Genomic DNA, 24,548 nt, shown 5'->3' with positions numbered 1-24,548 from the left:
ATATTATATAAATGTTATCAGTCCCCAAGGCTGTAATTTAACAGTAGCTCACATTTATTTATTCCTTTCTTTCACATAACATTTGGTAAAAGTGACTGACAGATGGCTTTTTTTTAAACAATCACAGTTGGTTTTCAGCTGAACGACCCAAAGGATATCTGCAAACTCTGTGATAAAATTAAAATTATTTATTTGGTTAAAACTTTAATAATACAAGTGTCCATATTTTAACATATCATATAACCATGTCTATCTTGATGAGTTGATCTGAGAGCATGTTTAGATGTTTTCTTAAAAGGCGTATTCCAATCTTGAAAAGTGAGGGCATATATTTATGAGCTTGCCGTTCAGATAAACATTTCCGTATTCCCTCTGAATCTGGCTGGTAGTATTGATGAACTGAAGTATAACGAGTAAGGCTTTTCTGTTCCTTGTTCCTTTCTTCCTTATGTTTTCATATTTAGGGCATGATGTTATAAATGCAGTATTTGTACTGCAGATAGGAACCAATTATGCTAAGTGTTGAACATATGATAACAACATTTTCTTGTTATGTTCTGAGATACCAAGTGTAATTAGTAAAATGGCAAGTGCTACATCTGTATTAAATTAAGTAATGAAATGTTTATCATGCAAACAAACAAACAAAAAAATGAACAGTTAATATACAACATAGGTACTAAACTTGATTTTGATTAAATGACACAGGTGTTTGCTCTTCCAACACAACATCACATGAACCATACAAGCTTGCGGTTTAGTCCTGTGTCTCAGTTCAGACAAGTCTGTATGGTAATTTATTTTATCTAGGGTGTTGCTACATTTTACTCCCTGTACATTTGTGGTTCATATATTTGTAGTGAGCCAGGGGTAGCTTCAGTGGGTGGTGTTAGTTTGCGCTTGGTCACAGTGGCAGCTACTTTAAGAGATATGGCGACTCGCACAGCAGTCCATGGTTGGTAAGAGTCTCTGTGTAGTTTGTGTACTAACTAATGATGTCTGTATATAACGCCAGTGCATTTCTGTGAGAAAAACCTTACTTGTGGTAGTGAAATAATGAGACCAGTCCACTTAGATTCCGGTAAACTGAAGGCACAGTTTACTATGAAATGTCAGGTCATAGAGACATTCCACACTTGTGGATTTGGGAACAATGGTAACAACAACAACAGTTTCACTTGTATCCACATTGACAATGTCCTTACTTCTCTCGGTCTAAAGGTTATTTGAATGCAATAAAGATTTTCCCTTTTCTTTTTCCAGGGCTGTTGGTGACAGACTGGAGGGGCTCAGTAGACTGTACCCCACTGTCAGCTGACTGCACAAGGGAAAGTAACACTCACTATTGTGATGGCCTCTCTTTCTGACTGGCTCTGATTCCTTTACTCAGGATGGAAGAGAAATTCTGCTACTCTCTGTGCTTCCTCCCTCTATCTCCTCTGATTACACACTCACTGTCTCACCACACTATTATCCTCTCCTGCTCTTGTCTTTGCTTCTGCCGTCTTCCGCTCCAAAACTCCAACTGCCAACTGACTCCTGCAGCTTACATACACTTGAAATTATTTTCCGATGCGGACTCTGGTGCTGCTAAGCAACCAATGCACCAATCACAGGCCTGCTATCTCCTGACTTTCCTGTTTTCCAATGACTAAGCTGTTGCTGGTGTACATATTTCAGGAACAGCAGTGTCTATCCCAGGTGGGGCACCTCCTATGTCCCCTAGAGGCTCATAGCAAGGTCCCAGGGACCTTATAACTCTTTTGACTACCATGCAGTACCCTCCGGGTCACTACATATTTGTGTAGCATCTAACCCTTGTAAGGGCTTTGCTTTAGGAAGGGTATCCCTATATCAGTAGATTAGGATCAGTTCTACTGCTTGCCAGCTTTTTTGTTCCCTTAGTACTATTTTGTGTTATCCGCATTTGTACTTAATGTATATATTGGTCCTTTAAGGACACATTAACTATGTCCTGATCAAACATAACAAAGAAAATTAGTGCCTTGTACAACAAGGAAAATTATAGCAAAGGTACTGGAGGTGTTTACAGATACAGTTGAAGGCACAGCTTGCAAGTTCAAAGTTAAAGGAACACTGGCTACATTAACTAGATATGGCAGAAAGATGAAGCTCTCACCAGCTGCCACTAAATTCCTGAGGTGGCAGGTGGTCAAAAATCCTTGAATGACTGCGGCTGACTGGCAACAATATTTTTAATAGCAGCAAGCACTGAGTTTCCATTTTCAAAGTAAGCGGCATACAAAACACTGAAGTTAGTTATGCCCAAAGTTTGTAAATTTGGCAAATAAACCTAACGGTTCATATGTTAGGATAGATCAATGCATAATGTTGACAGGGCCTTTTATTTTTAGATTTTTTTTTGCATGTTTTTTAACTTTATTTTTATAACATGTGTGATACTAAATGAAAATATTAAAAAAAACAATACTGGCATAAAGTAATAACTGCCATGCACTGCATGTAGAAATACATAATACCCTACTGTACCTCTTTATACTCTGATATCATTAGCAGATACTGAAGGAGGGATTTAGGAGAAATCCACTATGGAAAGCAGGAACATATACCATCTGAGGGTGGCTTCACATGGGCGTTTTTATGTGCGTGTATACACGCGCACAAAAACACACTTCTATTAGAACCAATGCATTCCCTATGGTGTGTTCACATGTCTGTGTTTTACAGGTGCATGCCTGTAAAGATAGGACATGCGTGCACCATAGGTAATGCACGCATTGTCTTCAATGGAGCCGCGGCTGCTGCCGGCGGCTCCATTGAAGGCAATGGTCTGCTGGCACCCCTGAATTGTTTTTCAGGGTAGAGCTTTACATGTAACCTCTTCCTTGAAAAACAAGAATTTTGGTGTAAAAAATAACAATAAAAAAAAATACTTCCCTGTCCACCGCTGCTGTGTCCCCACGGGGATGAGAAACATATCTGCTGCATGCGGCAGATGTTTCCTTCACCCCGCAAGGAAAAATAATTCCCTGCTGCACCTGCCACATCTGTGATAGATGCAGCAAAGGAATTCTTCACAGGTGATAGCTGCAGTAGGGGATCCAGCTGCTGGCATCCTGTAATTGTTTTTCAGGGCAGGGCTTTAAATATAAGCCCTTCCCTGAAAAACAAGAAAAAATGGGGATAAAAAAAAGAATACTCACCTTTCTTCAGCTGCCGGGGCTCAGCCGCGTCCAGCTGGCTCTTCTCCTGCACTGCTTCGAGGAGTATTCAGCAGGCGGGATTTAAAATCCTGTGTTCTTCATCCCCACGGGGACACAGCAGCGGCGGATAGGTAAGTTGTTTTTTTTTTGTTTTTTTTTAACACTTAAATTCTTGTTTTTCAGGGAAGAGTTTATATCTAAAGCTCTTCCCTGAAAAACAATTCAGGGGTGCCAGCTGACCATTGCCTTCATTGAAGGCAATGCACGGACCTGCATACACGCATGTTTTTGCGCGTACATAGGTGCGCACCTATGTACGCACAAAAACACGCTCGCGTGAAGCCACCCTGATGCCGTATGATAAAGTTCATTTCCCTTAGCAGCATTGTTATTAGGAAAGGGTTGGTAGACACAGAGTACCCAAGCCTTCCTGGTACAGAACTGCAGGAATTCAGAGTTCAGTCATAAAGTCTCTTGCACATGACTCTAGATCTCAATCTTAACTTTGTGTTACATTTTTAAGTTTACTTGCAAGCATAGATTTTTTGTAATATATACAAGCTTGTATTAGATGAAATATAAGCATCAATCATCATTTCATATGCAATTTTTGTAACTCTTGAGTATTACAATATGAATTTTTTTTGAATTGAAAAACTTTGTTATTTATACTAAAAATGTGTAAACTTAACCAATAAATGGCATGTAATTTAAAACATTCATTATTTTAAGTTAGAATTGATTTGTTATATTCACCATTTATAGCATATCACCTAATTAATATACTTTACATTCCTAAATTATATACTTTTATTAACAAGTTCCCTAAAAAAAGTATGCTTATTTCCTTGCATGCATAATAGATAGATGAATATTTTCTATTACATTTGCAATTTGCTACCAAGGAAACAAGCTACAGTATCACATCTCAATGATGTTCTTTTATGGGAAAATTAAAACTAAAATAAATTATTTTTTTTCTAACATAGCAGATGTTCAGGATTTGTTCTTATTAAAATTCCATTTTTAATAGGTTAACATATTTATCACATTATGTTATGTAATATTATTTAGAATATAATGTACACTATAGACATATGTATTTTAATTCACTTGGTGGAGTACCACAGGGGTCAGTATTGGGCCCTCTTCTTTTTTACATATTTATTAAAGACCTTGTAGAGGGCAATATTTGCAGATTACACTAAACCTTGTTAAGTAATCAACACAGAGGAAGATGAGATAAATTACAAAGGGATTTGGGAAAGCTAGAGGCTTGGGCAGAGACATGGCAAATGAATTTTAAATGGATAAATGCATAGTTACAAACTTGGGCTAAGGAAAAACCATATTAGAATTATGTATTAACCCCTTCCGTACTATCTCAAATAAATATATACCAGCTAGCTATAAAATGGGCCAGTTTGCAGAGCTGCAAAATATTTACAGCTCCGCCTTCCCATTGTGGATGTGAGCTTCTTGCTGCAAGAAAAGGGTTTTTTTGGGTGTAATTTACAGCCTCCTGTCAAGGTGCCAACATAAGAAGCTAATAATAAGAAGCTGGTTAATTGTCAGATGTAAGTGTCATGTTTAACTGTGCTAGATCTGAACATCTAGAGGAAAGAAGGTTTCATCACCATCATAGACAGATGGCATTTTCAGCTATGCTAGAGACTTTATTGCTCTGAGGCTCTGTCTAGGTTTCTGTCTGGATGCTGCTTTTGGATATTTAGATTGAACCCCAAAGTGGAACTTGAAGGATAGAGGCTTGAACATGACATGAACGACCCCTATGGGTACTGCACTATTTCAGTTGGGCCACTAATCCAGGGATTTATTCTGATTACCATATTGGGAATCTGGAAAGAATTTCCCCTTTAATATGGGGAATCTGACATTGGCCTCATATGAGTCTTTTACCTTAGGAATATAGGTTGTAATTTATGGTCCTGTATCTTTTTTCAACTCTATCAACTACAGATGTGTCCTTCTTGGCTCTAAATACTATGTCCCAACATATATGGCACAAGATGACCAGCTTTAAAAAGAAAATAAAACATTATTTTCTGATACTCTGTCATGAGATGTCTGTGCTATATAGAAACATAGAAATAGATTACATAAAAAGACCACATGGTCCATCTAGCCTGTCCCTATGTTATTTAGGAGAAATAGACGGCTCCTTAAAAACACTTCTTTATTCTTCTTTTATTACAAAAAAATCATAAAATTATAAATGGTAGGTACTGTGTGACATCATGTCCACATTCAAACATGTTCCAAAAGACACACTGCTTTCTTGATCACAGCTATCAACCTGACATGGTACTTCCTTTTAAAATCCATTACGGTCCAATCATTATACAATTAAATCATGTGTGAACATTTTCACAAGCTTGAGAGTGACACAAAAACCTAAAAAGAGAAAAAAAAATTTTTTTTTTCTTTTGTTCCTTGTTCTGGGCAGGACACTCGGAAATGTCTTTGCATTTTTTTGCTTTACTCTATCCCTGCTATGATTTGAATCACCTATTTAGGTTAGCAAGTTATCAGGGACTATAGCTATTGATTATTAATAGACTAGGAATAAAAAAGGAAAGAGTTCCAAGTATAGGATAAAGGGGGATCTTACTATATACACCTGGTTTATCATTAGTACCTGGGTTTGTCTCCTGGGTCCTATACACTGTCCTGGGACTCCAGTAGTTAATGAAGGCTAATGCAGGCTTCTATTGATTTGAGCTAGTGCTACTGAGGTGTATGTCCACAGATTAATGCACCCAGAATATTGGGGTGCTACTGGATCTTACACCTTGTATAGTAGGAGATAAACAAACGCAGCCTACATAGAGTGTGTTTCTGCTATATCCTTAGTAGCTTTTTGAGGGTGTAATTCCAGTTGACAAACAAAGATCCAGATCTAATATCTTTCTGGAAATTTAGTGGTGGATTAGGTATCACATTGAGTGACACTAGTGTATGTTGTATGTCCGTGTGTGTCCAGGGATTTTAATTTTTTTAAATATTAAAAGTAAAGTTTTATAGACAGTACTCTAATCAGTATGGTGAAAATAATGAATATACAGCAAATCGTTTTTCAAATTTAAATCTACTGGTAAGCGAGTGTGCACCGAGAGCAAGGCAGGTGGTTTGGTCTCCGCAACCAGAAAGGACGCACACGGGGTGGTCAAGTTAAGAAAAATGTATTTACTACAGGTTAATAAAAGCAAGTTAATGGTAAAAGAACAGGAATAAGGACAAGCAAAATACACAGTATAGTTTGAACAATTCAAGTTAGATTTCACAATATATTCCACGGTTACTATGTCCACCTCCACAGCACGGACACTGAAAGAACAATAGTCCCAAAACTATCCCTAACTGACCCTAACTTCACATTTGGGTGCGCACCCCTCTTACCAGTGGTCCGGGTGGACTGCTTACAGTTTGTAGAAGCGCGCGTTGGGGCCCGATGTCGTCCCTTTCTAGTATAGCGAAGTGTCCTCTCCTCACGGTTAACACAACATTTGAGGCAATAAGATTCTTCTCAGCAGGCAGGAAAACAAAATGGATGAAATGGGATCCAACAGCAAGTAGTTCAGCACACTGACAGTCCTGCAGAATCCATACACCGCGGTGTGATATAAGCCAGGGGTTGTGCAGTTACCGTCCGGTACTCAACAGCACTGCCAGTCTTTAGCTTTGGTGGCAATGTCCACAGCCACAATGTCAGTATTACTGGTTAGCCACTGGGCACAGTCCTTTCAGCATGGCTCCACTGAACATTCTGTCTCTTTATACTCTGTCTGCCTCTGGACTGAATTACACACATGTTAGCTGCACAGGAAAGTCCTATAAGATCTCCACACACTCTCAATGCAGCACAGACACTTGGTTCTCTCTCTGCAAAGATGGCTGCTGCTCTCTCTGTGTCGTCACATCCTGCTTCCTTCTCATACTGGCAGGCTGACCTCATAGGGGTGTGTCCCTCCAGCATCACATTCCCAGTGCAGGGGCTGCTGACCAGAATCACAGAAACACATATACACTCAACTTTAATACAGTTTAAGCAAATGAAACTTGGCACATCATTGGGCTGTATATTAGGACAAGTATATGCACAGAAGCAGCACTCCTATTGCCATAAGGCTGGGACACAGTCTGTATATTACACGAGTTCCCAACTTCAATATCCAAAATGCCTCTCTGCTGAGGTCAAACTTTCTCCAATTCCCTCCTCTTAAAGGATTTTTTAAAGCTTCAATACCACAGAATATAAATGACTCCAAAGAGCCTGCATGATGTTCCAAAAAATGTCTTGCAATTCCAGAGACAATTTTTTTTAATGTCTTTAATATGCTCCATGATACGTGTTTTTAACTTGCGAATAGTGCAGGCTGCATACATTTTATTATAATTAGTGCAAAATATATTGTAAGTAACTTGTTTAATATCACAATTGCTTACACTTTTAATGATAAACTCAGATTTACCATCTGCAGCGGTTTAAACTTTTAGCTTTAATTCCATATTTACAAGCTCCACATCTAGCACTACCTCATGTAAAAAGAAATCTTCTGTGATAATCAGAAACCAGAATTATTAACTGATGTGAAATGACTTGAAGACAACTTGTTTGCTAAGTTTCTATTTCTTTATGGAACATATTGTATGCCCTTTTCTAATAATTGTTTTAAAATGATGTACTGTTTTAGGAGAAATACAATTGCTTCACAGTTTGAAAATTCCTACTACAAGCTGTTGAAAATACCAGTCTGTTCTCCGCCTTAGTTTTGACTACTTTATCCTCCAACAAGACATTTCTACCCATATTAATACCCCTTTTCAAAGCTCTATTTAACATTCCAATTCTTTATATCCTCGATCTTTTAATTGCTTGCATAAATCAGCTTCAGCAACTGTCTAATTCTTATTTAGAGAACATGTATGCTTGGCTGTAAATAAGTCTCCTACAGGTATGCTTTAATGGTCTGAGATGGGTGACAACAACATTTGGCTTGTAGAATAGTATTACCTGCAGTACTTTTCCTAAAAAGGAAAGTTTCCACTTTAAGTGTTTTTATTCACTTAGAGAGTGAGATCAAGGAAGGATACAGTGACATTATTTGACTGGCTGGTAAACTTCAAGTTATATTGATTATCATTGAGATAATGTATGAATTCCTGTACGGATGCCTCATTGCAATCTTATATAATAATATTGTCAATTAGGCATTTTATCATCAGATTATAGCATAAGTAATAAGTAAAGTCCCACCATATGCTGGTCTGCTTTTCCTCATTCCATTCACAGGTATGCTTACAGGTGAGTAAACAGCCTTCTGGTCATTGTGGCTTCTTATAAGAGATACACCCAAAAGATTGGGAATACATCCTTGTGTGCAAAAGTCCTGTTTTATTATTAAAAATTGTGCTTGATCACAGAAACATGTAGAGAACGCGTTTCAGTTCACACTGGAACCTTGTTCACCTTGTTCCAGTGTGAACTGAAACACGTTCTCTACATGTTTCTGTGATCAAGCTCAATTTTTAATAATAAAACAGGAATTTTGCACACAAGGATGTATTCCCGATCTTTTGGAGGCATCATCAGATTAGTTAGCGTCGAAGAGAATCTAGACCCCATGGGGCTCCTGTTATCTGCAAGTAAAAATTACCATTAAAAGCAAAAAAATTATGTTTTAATAAGTTCTTGTTTGTGAAATTTAGTTTGGTTCTGTAGTTTGGTTCGAATGCCCATTGCCTTTAAGCAAACAGAGAAGTTTATCTTGACCTCTCCATGGGCCTTAAGTTGCTTATTATCATGTACTTTTTTTAGAATTTTGGAGAAATGTAATGGCGCTAATTTATTTCAGAAATGGTCCCAGAATGCTGCCAGAGAATGTTGAAATGTGGAGGAGGTATTCTTTGATTGTCCAGAGTTGCAGAAGATATCTGCAGATGTTAGCTTGTTTATGCCAAAATAATGTTCTAGTGTGAGAAGGTACTTTTGTAGCCAAGTATCTATGTAACTTTATACCTTAATTATGTAACCATGGTTTGACCATCCCAGATCTGTACATTGAATACACCTCTTTTTGCTGACTAATAAAACACAGCAATGGGTAGTGTGGGAGCAGAACCTACCACCATTGAGTGTAATTAAGATGTACTTGTCTGAGTTTCTGTTAAGGGTGCAGTCACAAGTGACTAATACTTTTTAATTCTACCTGGTGTGGTGAATTCTTTAACATACTCTACACCTATTATAATATTTTTTGTAGTTTTTCACTGTGTATGCTGTGTTTTTGAAATTGGTTTGTAACAGCAATGATAGCTAAATGATGTGGGATACATGATTATAATCTTTCAACATCACATGTTAACCACGTATATCCTTCCATGAAAAATCTTGAATGTGTCTCACCACATCTTTACTGTCCCTCAAATTTCCAGGAATGTGCTGAACTAATGGTTGCAGTGCTTCATCCCTTCATGCACTTAAAGGGGTTGTCCCGCGGCAGCAAGTGGGTCTATACACTTCTGTATGGCCATAATAATGCACTTTGTAATATACATTGTGCATTAATTATGAGCCATACAGAAGTTATAAAAAGTTTTATACTTACCTGCTCTGTTGCTGGCGTCCTCGTCTCCATGGTGCCGACTAATTTTCGCCCTCCGATGGCCAAATTAGCCGCGCTTGCGCAGTCCGGGTCTTCTGCAGTCTTCTATGGAGCCGCTCGTGCAGAATGCAGGCTCCGTGTAGCTCCGCCCCGTCACGTGCCGATTCCAGCCAATCAGGAGGCTGGAATCGGCAATGGACCGCACAGAAGAGCTGCGGTCCACGGAGACAGAGGATCCCGGCGGCCATCTTCAGCGGTAAGTATTGAAGTCACCGGAGCGCGGGGATTAAGGTAAGCGCTCCGGTAAGCTTTCTTTACCTCCCTGCATCGGGGTTGTCTCGCGCCGACCGGGGGGGGGGGGGGTTGAAAAAATAAAAACCCGTTTCGGCGCGGGACAACCCCTTTAATCTCTCATTTAAAGACCCCGTACCAGCCATAATTGGGCATAAGAGAGGAGGAGGAAATATTATTTTTTGTAATTTTGCTAACCCACAAAAAACAGATATTATAGGTTAATCAAATGATAGATTTTCTGATTATTTTTCAGTTAGAATACCCATATTTCTACCCTCCAACAATAGGTTTTTATAATTTGACCTGACATTGAATAGTAAGATTAAATGTGAGTTTGCCATAAGCGCTGCGAAATAATAAATACAAATAAAGATTATTATTATATCATTTAGCGCATTATGGACTAGGTTACAGTAAAGGGTAGAATTTAACACCACTATCATGCCCCCCTTATCAGATTTCTTTAATCATTAAATTTTTGTTGTTTTTCAAAGCATCAAGCTCTGTATACTGATTTTTTGTTAAATTACTCACAGTTTTATGCTTGTATTCCTTAGGCCTCCTTCCCACGAACGGATTTCCGCCGCGTAATTCACGGCGGAAATCTGTTACGTTGCCCGCAGCTATTAGATTCTATTGAACCTAATAGCTCAGTGCTCACGGTGTGGAATTCCACCGCGGAATTCTACACCGTGAATTCACCCGTCCTCACCCGCGGCATGCTCTATTTGCCACGGGTGTACGCGCGGACGGCTTCCATTGCAGTCAATGGAAACTGTCCGTTCACGCTATCTTCCGCTGTAGCACAGTGGAAGATAGCGTGAAAACGCTTCCCTGCCCACTGCCGCTGCGTCATATGACGCGGCCGGCCGCGACATGTGACACGGCCGGCTGCGACATGTGACACGGCCGGCTGCGACATGTGACACGGCCGGCTGCGACATGTGACACGGCCGGCCGCGTCATGTGACGCGGTGGGCGTGTCACATGACGCGGCGGAGGTGGGTGGGGAAGCGTCATGCGGGAGCGAGGACGCCGGATCTGCAGGTAAGTATGGGGTCTCCTGGGGGGAGCGTGATGGGCTCCGCCGTGGAATTTTGCAGCGAAGCCCATCACGGCCGTGTGCAGCCGGCCTTAGTTTGTATTTTGTCATATAATTCTTTTAATACCTATTCCATGGTGTACTGAAAATCATCCAAAACTTGAACTCACAAGCTAATGGGGTAAAAGGATGGATTAGGTGTCTTATACTCCAATGACTCTATATTGTCCTGATTCACCCAGCTTTCGTGATGCAATGTTTTCAAGCCCAATAATGTAATTTATTCCACAAAGCTCTCGTCTTCTTGTCTTTATATTCATTCTGAATCTCTACATTACCACCTTCAAATGTTTCACATTCTTCTTCTTTATGAAAATGTCTTTTGACCATCAATATATGTACAAATTTATTTAAATCCAGCAGAGTTTGAAAAGGGTCAAAATTAGGATCCAGCACAAAATTTAGACCCTTATTTATAGTTTCATACTGTTCATTTGTTAAAATGATAGGCGATAGTACTGCTATGTTATCATGGCTTACTTAATTCTGCGTATGGAATACCTTTTTTCCTTCCCTCTTCTTTCTTGTGCTAGATCCTTTTTTGAACATGTGCAGACTGAGTTATTTGCAGCATGAGTTTCTCCTCTTGGCTGAAATATTCCACACTAGATTGGTCACCACTAGAGATGAGCGAGCACGCTCGGATAAAGCAGTTACTCGAGCGAGCATCGCTCTTCTCGAGTAACTGCTTACTGGGGCGGGGGTGAGCGGGGGGCGGCAGGGGGTAGTGGGGGCGGGGGGAGATTGAGGGATCTCTCTCACTCTCCCCGCCTACCCCATGCCACCCCCCGAGCCTGCTCCAGTAAGCAGTTACTCGAGAAAAGCGATGCTCACTCAAGTAACTGCTTTGTCCGAACGTGCTTGCTGATCTCTAGTCACCACCTGTGTCAGACACATCGTACTTTGAGGTCGCCTTTACAATTTCGATGAAATTGTGTGATTTTCGTTTATTATGAGAATGAGTGAAAACGCAGAATTATGAAACTAATGATTTTTAATTATTTCAGTCCCATATGCAATGGTTTCACTCATGCGATGTGGCATTAAAAAAAATTGCAGCACGACCTATCTTTCTGCGTTTTTCTTTTTTTAATCTTCATTAGAGATGAGCGAGCACCAAAATGCTCGAGTGCTCGTTACTCGAGTCGAACTTTCAATGATGCTCGAGAGTTCGTTTCGAGTAACGAACCCCATTGAAGTCAATGGGCGACTCGAGCATTTTTGTATATGACTGGTGCGCCGCTAAGGTTTTCATTTGTGAAAATCTTAGCAAATCACCAAAGTCATGTAAAAAACACAGAAATGGATAGGGCAGGCGAGGAGCAACATTCAGGGCTGCATTTCGGGCTCCGAGGTCTCACTATTAAGCCACAATAGTGGCAAGAGTGAGACCCCCCCCCCCCCGCACTGTCAGCATAAAGATCGTTCTCCTCTGCCACAGCTGTAACAGCTGTGGCAGAGAAGAACGATGTTAGCCCATTGAATTCAATGGAGCCGGCAACATAGCCGGCTCCATTGAAAGCAATGGGCTGCCGGCGAGCGCGGGATGAATTTTCGGGAAGGGCTTAAAAATATAAGGCCCTTACCTGAAAATCATCCTAAAATGTGTAAAAATAAAAAAAAAGTGTATACTCACCTTTCTGCTGCAGCCGGAGTTCAGCCGCATCTGGCCGGCAGTTCTCCTGAACTGCTCTGAGTAGTATTCAGCATCCGGGGATTTAAAATCCCCACCTGCTGAATGAGCTGCCTCTGATTGGTCACAGCCTCACCATTCAGAGGCAGCTCTCACTCACCCATTCATGAATTCATGCTGTATTGCCAGCTCCATTGAATTCAATGGTCAGTGCTCGTTTAATCGAGACGAGTACCGCGTGGTGCTCGTCTCGAGTAACGAGCATCTCGAGCACCCTAATACTCGAACGAGCATCAAGCTCGGACCAGTATGCTCGCTCATCTCTAATCTTCATGTATCCCTTTGGAGCCTCCCTTTTATCGCATTGCAAAGCATGAACATTTTGTGTGATGGGATGCCTTTTTGACATTAGAAACTCCTTTTTTCTATCGCGAGAAAAATGCACAATAAAATTGCAAGTGGCAGCAATATTTTTGCAATAAAAAAGTCTCATGAGGAGTGGTGGGATTTTCTCATGGCAATAACGTTATTGCCAATGTGAAGGAATCCTAAGAATGAGAAAGTAACATGCATATTAGGAGAGCTTGATAAACTCCTCTTGCTATTTTTTAAAATAGATTTAGTCTGGATATAATGAATTTCTTTTTCCAATTGTACACAGTATTGCTGTAATGATCTTTCTGATCACGTTCATATTTCATCCGTTTAATTTACATTATAGAATTTTCAAGTTTTAAAAGACTTTCAATCATTCTAGAATGCAGCAGATTTATGCTTTGTATATTTTTTCAATTGATTTTGCACTTTATCAATGGTGATTTTTAATTTTTCCATCTCAGGCTCAATGATGACACCCATTAAGGTAAGTGCACATTCAAACAATTCCATGTATCCATGAAAGCTTGTGAAAAGATAGTAGTGGGCACTTCCTTTAAGCGTAGACTTCATGCGATCCTTTTACGTTCAATATAAGTTTGTAAAGTATTTTGATCCCACCACACTTTCAATTTCTGTTTCTTTGGTTTTTCCAGTGCAACAAAGACTTCTTTTTTTTTTTTTTTAGTTTTACTTTTCCCTCTTTTTTATATTTTGGGTGTAGCTATAAAGCTTGTGGAAATGTGCACACATAATTTATGATTTAAATGTATATTGCTTGGTCCGTAATTGATTTTAAGAGGAAGTACCATGTCAGTTTGTTATCTGTGATTAAGAAGGCAGCGTATCTTTCGAAACACGTCTGATAGTAGACATGGTGTCACACGGTACCTACCATTTATAATTATATCAATTTTTTATTGGATTTCCATGAGAGATCTGACCATAATTATTCAATCTGACTTGCAGAGCCTGCAAGGCACTGAAGCCCTACCGCCATTAGTGCCCCACAGTCACGCTGCTCCTCACCAGTCTTGTTTTCCTAGATCAAATGAGCTTATTCAGTGCTTGTGAATATGCAAGCTAATCTCAATGTTTAAAAAAAAAATGGGATACACACACAAATACATTTATTTTATAAGATCACCAGATAACTTTCCTTACCAAGAATTGATGGAACTTCTTAGATGACTTTACTCACAAGATGGTCAAGATAAGTACTGACAAACAGAGAGACAGGCTGCATGGACGATTTTAATAAGAAAACCCATGCTGCAGATTCGCTAAAAACCTCTACTATAACCCCTCAAACTGCAAAACAAACCCAACTAGCTACCCAAACAAGGATGAAGATGAAACCCTTACTAATAAGTACTTATCCATTTTGAGATGCTTTATTAGCAGTGCCTTAAATAAAGCCCTGGAACTGGTTATAAAACATCTGCAAGACATCAAGCAAGATATGAAACAAATACAAGGGAGAGTGGAACAACTAGTCCCTCAAGTGAAATTAGTAGCTTACTCTGAAGCCTCTTCTTCTTCTGTCACTACCTGTCAAGGCATCTAAATAAAAAAGTTGATTGGCTGGAAGATCAGGACAATAGGGGAAGACAAAATAACCTTCAGATTATGGAGGCCCCAATAAACCATCACCCCAGAGACCCTGCTGACTACTATAAAACAGCTATTCATCAATATGCTAGAAGACTCCTACACCAATTGAAAGAGCCCGTATAGCCTTGAGAGCAAAGCCCAAGCAATATGAACATCAAAGAGACGTTATGTATTATTTTTCTCCAAAGTAAGAAACAGCATTCCAGAGTCTGGACCTGTATCCCTTGAGGGTGCTAACATTTTCACCTTTCAAGACCTGGCCAGATTAACCCTCTCTAATTACCATCTTCTGAGACCCTTGACAGAGAATCTCAGGAAAAAGGGGTTATCCATAAATGGCTCTTTCCCTTTAGGCTTGCTTTCTCTTTTGGGAGAAAAAAAATTGATTTGCAGACACTCCAATCTATCTGAAATCTACGCAGCCTTTGAAGTCGAGGATTTAAGCATACCTGGCTGGTCTGCAGTCCAGCATAGACGGAATTGCAAAAGTGCAAAAATACTTCTTTATTCCCCCATTACACAGGTAATGGGGGGATAAAGAAGTCTTTTTACACTTTTGCAATTCCGTCTATGCTGCCAGTCATTTTCTTTTGTGGACTGCAACTTTGGACCTTGGGTTCTTTTTGGTTCCGACTTGGCTTTGCATTAATTGACGTGACCCCAAGAAAGGGTTAAAGTTTGCTGTTGGTGTACCATGTCTTATATGGTCTGCAGTCCAGGACATTGCAGACCTCCCAGCTATCACTCCTCCAACTCCATTGGAAGAGACCTGCCCCAGCAAATAAGCTAAACAAAGTAAACATTTAGGTAAACTTACCCCCAAAAGAATCAGTATGGACTCTCCCTGATAACCTCAACTATGCTCTTGGGACTTATCTTTGGATCAAGATTATAAAGGACTCCACTAACTGTTCTTTGAAAGCTCTACAAAGGAATGAGAACTCTTTCTTTCTAGAAAACCACCCCTGAACCAGAGACCAATTAAAAATATTTATGGGAAACTTCCCATCTTTTCCTTGAGGTTTGCAGTTTGTTAAGGAACTCTTCAGATTTATTGCCAGTTGGTGGTAGCTTCCATGCAGCTTCTGAAAGTGGGGTCAACCATTTACAAGAGAATTTAGTTGTGTCAATCGCTCACCTCTTCCATTGCCCTCTGACACCCTAAGTCCCCCCACCCCTACCCACACCCTTCCTTCCATCTCCCAACACTCAGGATGTCCAGCCTTAATGGGAAGGTACATCCAGTACAAATTTAAAACTCCCTCTAAACAAGCTGAACTAGCCTGAGTTAAAATTTCTACATGGCATAGAACCATGCTTAAAATAAAACATCCCATTGCTCTGCTGATTATGGGATTCAGTATTGACATAATTTTCCATGCCCCTAAAATAATCCCTACTGGGGTGCTGATTGAGCAGGCGATTACATAATTAACTTCTATTTGATCAAATTGGAGCACGCATGATGGAGGATGACCTCCCTGTTGGTTCCCCCATCCCCACCTTGCAGTATATTGCCCTATATACCTTCTCCACCTCTTTCCGCTCCCTCCCTGTTTTTCCCCTACCTCTTGTCTGGTGAATAGTAATGAATACAACTGTTCTAAAATATTAAAGGGGTTGTCCCGCGCCGAAACGGTTTTTGTTTTTTTTTCAACCCCCCCCCCCCCCCCGTTCGGCACGAGACAACCCCGATGCAGGGACGTAAAAAAAAAGCCGCTCAGCGCTTACCTTAATCCCCGCGCTCCGGTGACTTCTATACTTACCGGTGAAGATGGCCGCCGGGATCCTCTTCTTCCGTGGACCGCAGCTCTTCTGTGCGGTTCATTGCCGATTCCAGCCTCCTGATTGGCTGGAATCGGCACGTGACGGGGCGGAGCTACACGGAGCTACACGGAGTCCCATTGAAGAAAGCAGAAGACCCGGACTGCGCAAGCGCGTCTAATTTGGCCATTCGACCATTTTAGACGGCGAAAATTAGGCGGGCTCCATGGAGACGAGGACGCCAGCAGCGGAGCAGGTAAGTGAAAAACTTTTTATAACTTCTGTATGGCTCATAATTAATGCACAATGTACATTAGAAAGTGCATTAATATGGCCATACAGAAGTGTATAGACCCACTTGCTGCCGCGGGACAACCCCTTTAAGGCTTTAAGTACTAACAGGTATAGCCATGAAACATAATGTATGATCTCCCTAAAACATGTTTGTGTGAATATATTGAGTAAATTGAAAATTAGACATTCTGGCCCTTTATTATTTAAATGGTTTAAGACTGTTTGGAATGAAGTTGTCTCCTTAAGAGATTTTTGGTTCCCTTCCACAGGCCAGTGATTTTTTTTAAATAAGGAACAAAGTCTATTTTACATACCTAATGCATAATCTAAATACTATAGACAGTAAACCTATTGCTTTCACATCATAGGTATGAATAAACCCAGAGAGAGATGCCAGATCCTCTCCTAACTTAGAAAGATGGAGGGTAATGTTGTTATTTTTCAAGAAACCTATTTTAAGGCAAACAATATCCCTATTTTATCATCACCACTACACAAAATGGTATCATAGTGCTCAAGCTTTCTCTGCCTCAAAGAGGGTGAGTATCGCCATCCACAAGAATATCCCATATACCCACTCCATCTCGCGGTCAGACCTTAAGGGCAGATTTTTCTATATCAAAGGCTCTGTTGCAGGTTCTCTGATTACCATTGCCAACGTATATGTCCCAAATCACCAACATATCCCATGGATTTCAAAAACTTGAAACTCCTAAATCCTTTGCCAAAGGTATACATATAGTGTTAGAACACCTAAATATGGCACTAAACCCTTTTGTGGATACCTCTAATTAGAAAACTGCTGCCTCCTGCACCGCACATCCAAGATTAGAAAAAAGCCTGACCGACTTAAATCTTATAGATATATGGCGCTTACACTATCCAACTGAGGGCGGACACCTACTGGCGTTTTTTTCTCCATTACGCTGCAAGAGTAAGTGAAAACTCTTGTATCACAGTGCGAGAAAAAAAATGGGATGACGCCGGGATATCGCCAGTCTTTTCAATGGGGCCAGCGGCAGCGCTGGCCCCATTGAAAAGATATGGAGAATACCGCAGACTTCTGCCACAGCTGTCACAGCTGTGACAGCTGTGGCAGAAGTGCAGCATGCTATCCCATTGCTTTCAAATATATGCTTTTTGAAATATAAGCCCTTCCCTGAAAGTCATCAATAAGTGGTTAAAAAGGTAAAAAAAAAAGCACTCACCTCTTCACCACTCACACGCGTCCTCCGCCTGGCTCCCGCCTGGCTCCCCGACACTGCTATCCAGCACTTTCAGCAGGCGGGGATTTAAAAATCCCCGGCCTCCTGAAAGGGCTGTGCTGATTGGCTGAGCGCTCAGCCAATAACAGCTAGTGTTTAGCTATTGGCTGAGCGCTCAGCCAATTACAGATAGTGCTTAGCTATTCATTCATGAATAGCTAAGATAGTGCTATTCATTCGAACATGTGACCGCTGCCATTGAAAAGCATCTATCTAGTGCAATTTTTTTACGCACGGAAAAACACACGTTAAAACGCCCGTGTGACTGAGCCCTGATACAACTCTGATATATCTGGCTGAGACATTTAGTGAGCAGTGCTCACATATGACTGCAAATTGACACATTATCTGGACATACTGACCCACGTAAGCATTATAGTCAACTGGACACAAGTACATCACCATAGTAAAAAATCTTTTTAAACACCCCTTAGCAAGAAATTTACCCTAGAGCTCTCTATATATCAGTTCATCACAACCAGTATACATATATATCTAATACACTGTATGGAGGAGTTTATTCAAAAAATGTGCCGGTCTAATGCAAAGCAGCCGGAAGTGAACACAAAAACAGCACGAAAATTGAATTTGGAGAATGGCACCATAAACAAGACAACATCTATACTATCTATAACCCCTCCATCTCAAACAACATCAGAAAGTGAGACCTTATTGGGAGGCGAGTAGAGATGAGCGAGCGTACTCGTCCGAGCTTGATACTCGTTCGAGTATTAGGGTGTTCGAGATGCACTTTACTCGAGACGAGCACCACGCGGTGCTCGACTCCATTACATCTCCTTCCCTGAGAAATGTGCGCACTTTTCTGGCCAATAGAAGCACAGGGAAGGCATTACAACTTCCTCCTGTGACGTTCCAGCCTTATCCCACCTCCCTGCAGTGAGTGGCTGGGGAGATCAGATGACACCCGAGTATTTAAATCTGCCCCGCCCGTGGCTCGGCACAGATGCATGCTGACAGAGATCAGGGAAAGTGCTGTCTTGCTGTAGCTGCTATAGGGAGAGTGTTAGGTGTTATATTCGTCTTTAAGAACCCCAACGGTCCTTCTTAGGGCCACATCTGACCGTGTGCAGTACTGTTGAGGCTGCTGTGAGTAGTGTTGCTCATTTTTTTTTTTTTTTGTATATCGGGTGTGCAGACCATAGCGTCCTCAGTCTACAGTCATTTTACTCAGTATAGGGGCAGTACTGGTGAGGCAGGGACAGTGGTACAGGGAAAGAGGTATACTGGCTATATAGGCAGTGGGCTTTTTCAAAAAAATTGGGGAAAAATACTATATATGGGCTGCCTGTGACTGTTTTCAGTTTACTGCGTGTCTGCTGGGGGTAGTAGTTGCTAATTAATACCCAGCTAAGCGTTACAGCAGGCTTGCGCATAATTGTTTCCTGGCTCTGCTGCGCCCGTTACATGACCACCGTCATCCTGCCACAGGGAAACAGTACACATTATATCCGCTGCATGCAGTGTCTCTGGTTTTTCCCCTCACCATTTTAAAAAATGGAGGCAAAATACTTAAGGCCTACCACTGGGCTTTGTCCACTTCACTGGTTCTGTGCTGTGAATTGCAGCAGCTCAGTCATACGCACCTAGGTCTCACTACAGGCTTGCGCATAATTGTTTCCTGGCTCTGCTGCGCCCGTTACATGACCGCCGTCATCCCGCCACAGGGAAACAGTACACATTATATCAGCTGCATGCGGTGTCTCTGGTTTTTCCCCTCACCATTTAAAAAAATTGAGGCAACATACTTAAGGCCTACCACTGGGCTTTGTCCACTTCACTGGTTCTGCCCTGTGAATTCCACTAGCTCAGTCATACGCACCTAGGTCTCACTACAGGCTTGCGCATAATTGTTTCCTGGCTCTGCTGCGCCCGTTACATGACTGCCGTCATCCCGCCACAGGGAAACAGTACACATTATATCCGCTGCATGCGGTGTCTCTGGTTTTTCACCTCATCAAATTCACATTGGGTGAATTTAGTGGAGGCTGGGACCGAGTCAGAGCCTGGGACCGCTCACGTCCTACCCACCTCCAGAATTGCGGGCCCCAGCTCGGTGGTGGTATCTGCGGCGGTGTATGCTTCTTCCACTAAACCACCCTCCTCCTCCTACGCAACCTCTGTCTCGCAATCAAGATGTGTCAGCAGCAGCACGTCGCCAGCAGTCGGTGTCGCGCGACGTGGCAGCACAGCGGTGGGCAAGCGTCAGCAGGCCGTGCTGAAACTACTCAGCTTAGGAGAGAAGAGGCACACGGCCCACGAACTGCTGCAGGGTCTGACAGAGCAGACCGACCGCTGGCTTTCGCCGCTGAGCCTCCAACCGGGCATGGTCGTGTGTGACAACGGCCGTAACCTGGTGGCGGCTCTGCAGCTCGGCAGCCTCACGCATGTGCCATGCCTGGCCCACGTCTTTAATTTGGTGGTTCAGCGGTTTCTGAAAAGCTACCCACGCTTGTCAGACCTGCTCGGAAAGGTGCGCCTGGTCAGCGGACATTTCCGCAAGTCCAACACGGACGCTGCCACCCTGTGGACCCTGCAACATCGGTTTAATCTACCAGTGCACCGACTGCTGTGCGACGTGCCCACACAGTAGAACTCTACGCTCCACATGTTGGCCAGGCTCTATGAGCAGCGTAGAGCTATAGTGGAATACCAACTCCAACATGGGCGGTGTAGTGGGAGTCAGCCTCCTCAATTCTGTACAGAAGACTGGGCCTGGTTGGCAGACATCTGCCAGGTCCTTGGAAACTTTGAGGAGTCTACCCAGATGGTGAGCAGCGATGCTGCAATCATTAGCATCACCATTCCTCTGCTATGCCTCTTGAGAACTTCCCTGCAAAGCATAAAGGCAGACGCTTTTGTGCTCGGAAACGGAGGCGGGGGAAGACAGTATGTCGCTGGATAGTCAGAGCACCCTCATGTCTATATCTCAGCATGTTGAAGAGGAGGAGGAGGGGGAGGAGCATGAGGAGGAGGGGGAAGAGGCAGCTTGGCCCACTGCAGAGGGCACCCATGCTGCTTGCCTGTCATCCTTTCAGCGTGTATGGCCTGAGGAGGAGGAGGAGGATCCTGAAAGTGATCTTCCTCGTGAGGACAGCCATGTGTTGCGTACAGGTACCCTGGCACACATGGCTGACTTCATGTTAGGATGCCTTTCTCGTGACCCTCGCGTTACACGCATTCTGGCCACTACGGATTACTGGGTGTACACACTGCTCGACCCACGGTATAAGGAGAACCTTTCCACTCTCATACCCGAAGAGGAAAGGGGTTCGAGAGTGATTCTATACCACAGGACCCTGGCGGACAAACTGATGGTAAAATTCCCATCCGACAGCGCTAGTGGCAGAAGGCGCAGTTCCGAGGGCCAGGTAGCAGGGGAGGCGCGGAGATCAGGCAGCATGTACAGCGCAGGCAGGGGAACACTTTCCAAGGCCTTTGCCAGCTTTCTGGCTCCCCAGCAAGACTGTGTCACCGCTTCCCAGTCAAGGCTGAGTTGGCGGGAGCACTGTAAAAGGATGGTGAGGGAGTACGTAGCCGATCGCATGACCATCCTCCGTGACGCCTCTGCTCCCTACAACTACTGGGTGTCGAAGCTGGACTCGTGGCCTGAACTCGCGCTGTATGCCCTGGAGGTGCTTGCTTGCCCTGCGGCTAGCGTCTTGTCAGAGAGGGTGTTTAGTGCGGCTGGGGGAATCATCACGGATAAGCGTACCCGCCTGTCAACTGACAGTGCCGACAGGCTTACACTCATAAAGATGAACAAAGCCTGGATTTCCCCAGACTTTTCTTCTCCACCAGCGGACAGCAGCGGTACCTAAACAATACGTAGGCTGCACCCGCGGATGGAAGCATCGTTCTCTATCACCATAAAAAACGGGGACCTTTTAGCTTCATCAATCTGTGTATTATATTCATCCTCCTCCTCCTGAAACCTCACGTAATCACGCCGAAGGGGCAATTTTTCTTAGGCCCACAAGGCTCAGTCATATGACTTTTGTAAACAATGTTTATACGTTTCAATTCTCATTAAAGCGTTGAAACTTGCACCTGAACCAATTTTTATATTAACTGGGCTGCCTCCAGGCCTACTTACAAAATAAAGCCACAGTAACCAAAGCGATTAATTGGTTTCACCTGCCCTCTTGGTTGGGCATGGGCAATTTTTCTGAGGTATATTAGTACTGTTGGTACACCAATTTTTTGGGGCCCTCGCCTACAGTGTAATCCTAGTAATTTTTATGGGCTTCGCCTGCACTCATGGTACAGCAAGGTGTGTGGGGTTGGCCTACACTTTTGCTATATAAATGTAACTGGGGCCTTGTCTATACTGCAACTACTGAAATGTGAACGAGACTGTTATCTCCCTAAACTGCTGCAATGGGAATGTTACAGTGGCCTGTCTTGACTGCTACTACTACTGAAATGGAACTAAGACTGTGCTCCCCCTATACTGCTGCTAGTGATATGTTACTGGGGCCTGTCCCTAATGCTACCGCTGAAATGTTACTAATTCTGGGCTCTGACTATACCACTGCTAATGCTATGTCACTGTGGTGTGGAAACGGAGGCTTCCCAAAGACATGATGGTGGCGAGGCCATTTCCCACCAGCGCGGTTACTGTTAAGGTACATATTACCAGTCTGACTGGGGCATGCACTGTGGGCCGAAGCCCACCTGTATTGTATCTGATGTTAGCTCTGCTGAGCAGGGCACTGCCATGGGATACATTTATGTACCGCCGATGGGTTCCAGGGAGCCACCCATGCTGTGGGTCCACAGGGACTTCACACTAGTGATTTGTACCTGCCAGTGTCTATGTATTAAAAACCCCGGTCAGACTGGGGCATGCAGTGTGGGCCGAAGCCCACCTGCATTTCATCTGACGTTACCTCAGCTGTGCTGGGCAATGCAATCGGATTTATTTATGTAACGCCGGTGGCTTCCTGGGACCCACCCATGCTGTCGGTCCACACGGAGTTGTACCTGCCTGTGTCTACTTATAAAGAACCCCGGTCTGACTGGGGGATGCAGTGTGGGCCGAAGCCGACCTGCATTTAATGTGACGTTACCTCAGCTGTGCTGGGCACTGCAATGGGATTTGTTTATGTACCGCCGGTGGGTTCCAGGGAGCCACCCATGCTGTGGGTGCACATGGAATTCCCATTGCGGAGTTGTACCTGCCTGTGATTATTTATAAAAAAACCCGGTCTGACTGGGGCATGCAGTGTGGGCCGAAGCCCACCTGCATTTCATCTGACGTTACCTCAGCTGTGCTGAGCAATGCAATGGGATTTATTTATGTACCACCGGTGGCTTCCTGGGACCCACCTATGCTGTCAGTCCACACAGAGTTGTAACTGCATGTGTCTACTTATAAAGAACCCCAGTCTGAGTGGGGCATGCAGTGTGGGCCGAAGCCCACCTGCATTTCATCTGACGTTACCTCAGCTGTGCTGGGCAATGCAATGGGAATTATTTATGTACCGCCGGTGGCTTCCTGGGACCCACCTATGCTGTCGGTCCACACGGAGTTGTAACTGCATGTGTCTACTTATAAAGAACCCCAGTCTGACTGGAGCATGCAGTGTGGGCCGAAGCCCAACTGCATTTAATGTGTCGTTACCTCAGCTGTGCTGGGCACTGCAATGGGATTTGTTTATGTACCGCCGGTGGGTTCCAGGGAGCCACCCATGCTGTGGGTGCACACGGAATTCCCATTGCGGAGTTGTACCTGCCTGTGACTATTTATAAAACCCCGGTCTGACTGGGGCATGCAGTGTGGGCCGAAGCCCTCCTGCATTTCATCTGACGTTACCTCAGCTGTGCTGGGCAATGCAATGGGAATTATTTATGTACCGCCGGTGGCTTCCTGGGACCCACCTATGCTGTCGGTCCACTCGGAGTTGTAACTGCCTGTGTCTACTTATAAAGAACCCCAGTCTGACTGGGGCATGCAGTGTGGGCCGAAGCCCACCTGCATTTAATGTGACGTTACCTCAGCTGTGCTGGGCAATGCAATGGGAATTATTTATGTACCGCCGGTGGCTTCCTGGGACCCACCTATGCTGTCGGTCCACACGGAGTTGTAACTGCATGTGTCTACTTATAAAGAACCCCAGTCTGACTGGAGCATGCAGTGTGGGCCGAAGCCCACCTGCATTTAATGTGACGTTACCTCAGCTGTGCTGGGCACTGCAATGGGATTTGTTTATGTACCGCCGGTGGGTTCCAGGGAGCCACCCATGCTGTGTGTGCACACGGAATTCCCAATGCGGAGTTGTAACTGCCTGTGACTATTTATTAAAAAACCTGGTTTAACTGGGGCATGCAGTGTGGGCCGAAGCCCTCCTGCATTTCATCTGACGTTACATCAGC

This window comes from Eleutherodactylus coqui, chromosome 1 (assembly GCF_035609145.1).
Source record: "Eleutherodactylus coqui strain aEleCoq1 chromosome 1, aEleCoq1.hap1, whole genome shotgun sequence".
In the NCBI taxonomy this organism is placed as follows: domain Eukaryota; kingdom Metazoa; phylum Chordata; class Amphibia; order Anura; family Eleutherodactylidae; genus Eleutherodactylus; species Eleutherodactylus coqui.
This window is presented reverse-complemented; position numbering follows the sequence as displayed.